We start from the raw sequence: 2,500 nt of genomic DNA, 5'->3' as shown, positions 1-2,500 counted from the left end.
GCGGCCCGCCTGAGCGGAGACCGATAACGTTACCGGGCGACCAACTCCGGTAACGCGCGGACCGTAACCCGGCACGCAGAGACCATCACTTCTTACGCGCGCACGCGCTCCGCCTGAGCGGAGACCGATAACGTTACCGGGCGACCAACTCCGGTAACGCGGGCGCCGACCGTAACCCGACGCGCGGAGACCATCACTTCTTACGCACGCACGCGGCCCGCCTGAGCGGAGACCGATAACGTTACCGGGCGACCAACTCCGGTATCGCGGGCGCCGACCGTAACCCGACGCGCAGAGACCATCACTTCTTACGCGCGCACGCGGTCCGCCTGAGCGGAGACCGATAACGTTACCGGGCGACCAACTCCGGTAACGCGGGCGCCGACCGTAACCCGACGCGCGGAGACCATCACTTCTTACGCACGCACGCGGCCCGCCTGAGCGGAGACCGATAACGTTACCGGGCGACCAACTCCGGTATCGCGGGCGCCGACCGTAACCCGACGCGCAGAGACCATCACTTCTTACGCGCGCACGCGGTCCGCCTGAGCGGAGACCGATAACGTTACCGGGCGACCAACTCCGGTAACGCGGGCGCCGACCGTAGCCCGACGCGCAGAGACCGTCGTCACTTCTTACGCACGCGTTCCGCCTGAGCGGAGACCGATAACGTTACCGGGCGACCAACTCCGGTAACGCGGGCGCCGACCGTAACCCGGCACGCAGAGACCGTCGTCACTTCTTACGCGCGCACGCGCTCCGCCTGAGCGGAGACCGATAACGTTACCGGGCGACCAACTCCGGTAACGCGGGCGCCGACCGTAACCCGACGCGCGGAGACCATCACTTCTTACGCACGCACGCACGCGGCCCGCCTGAGCGGAGACCGATAACGTTACCGGGCGACCAACTCCGGTATCGCGGGCGCCGACCGTAACCGAGCACTACCGACCCTTCTAGCGTCAATTCGCCGCGACCGCAGCCGCTACCGTTACTGTTACTGTTACGACTTATTCCTAGACACCATCGACCTACCGACTCGGGCGGGCGGGCCTCGTTCGTGCCGCCTCCGGCCGGCCGGCCGCGCCGCCGCCTTCGACCGACCGACCGACCGACCGACTGGTCGCCCGTTCACTATCCCTACACATATAGCGACCTGGCCTATTTCCGTTCTCGTCCGAGCCTCGGATACTCGGAGCTCTACACTCCAACTTAAAGTCTGGACTCTGTCGTTTTTCGAGACCGAGACACCGACCGACCTGCCGCCGCCTCCTTCGACCGACCGACCGGCACCGACCGAGGACCGCGGGACTCCGACTCTGGACTCCCACCGACCGACACCGAGACCGAGACCGAGACCGACCGACACCGAGCCCCAGCCCGAGACCGAGAAACCGACCGACCTGCCGCCGCCGCTGCCGCCTCCTCCATCGACAGACCGGGACCGACCGACGACCGGGGACTCCGACTCTGGACTCCGACCTACCGTGCCGAGCCCGAGACCGAGACCGAGACCGAGACCCCGACCGACCTGCCGCCGCCGCCGCCGCCGCCGCCGCCGCCTCCATCGACAGACCGGGACCGACCGACGACCGGGGATTCCGACTCTGGACTCCGACCTACCGTGCCGAGCCCGAGACCGAGACCGAGACCCCGACCGACCTGCCGCCGCCGCCGCCGCTGCCGCCTCCTCCATCGACAGACCGGGACCGACCGACGACCGGGGACTCCGACTCTGGACTCGGACCTACCGTGCCGAGCCCGAGACCGAGACCGACACCCCGACCGACCTGCCGCCGCCGCCGCTGCCGCCTCCTCCATCGACAGACCGGGACCGACCGACGACCGGGGACTCCGACTCTGGACTCCGACCGACCGACCTACCGTGCCGAGCCCGAGACCGAGACCGACACCCCGACCGACCTGCCGCCGCCGCCGCCGCCGCCTCCTCCATCGACAGACCGGGACCGACCGACGACCGGGGACTCCGACTCTGGACTCCGACCGACCGACCTACCGTGCCGAGCCCGAGACCGAGACCGACACCCCGACCGACCTGCCGCCGCCGCCGCCGCCGCCGCCGCCGCCGCCGCCGACAGACCGGGACCGACCGACGACCGGGGACTCCGACTCTGGACTCCGACCGACCTACCGTGCCGAGCCCGAGACCGAGACCGACACCCCGACCGACCTGCCGCCGCCGCCGCTGCCGCCTCCTCCATCGACAGACCGGGACCGACCGACGACCGGGGACTCCGACTCTGGACTCCGACCGACCTACCGTGCCGAGCCCGAGACCGAGACCGACACCCCGACCGACCTGCCGCCGCCGCTGCCGCCTCCTCCATCGACAGACCGGGACCGACCGACGACCGGGGACTCCGACTCTGGACTCCGACCGACCGACCGACCGACCGACCGACCGACCGACCGACCGACCGACCGACCGACCGACCGACCGACCGACCGACCGACCGACCGAACCGGGCAGCGTATGGCT

This window comes from Tubulanus polymorphus, chromosome 12 (assembly GCF_964204645.1).
Source record: "Tubulanus polymorphus chromosome 12, tnTubPoly1.2, whole genome shotgun sequence".
Lineage (NCBI taxonomy): Eukaryota > Metazoa > Nemertea > Palaeonemertea > Tubulaniformes > Tubulanidae > Tubulanus > Tubulanus polymorphus.
Note: the sequence above shows the minus strand (reverse complement) of the source record.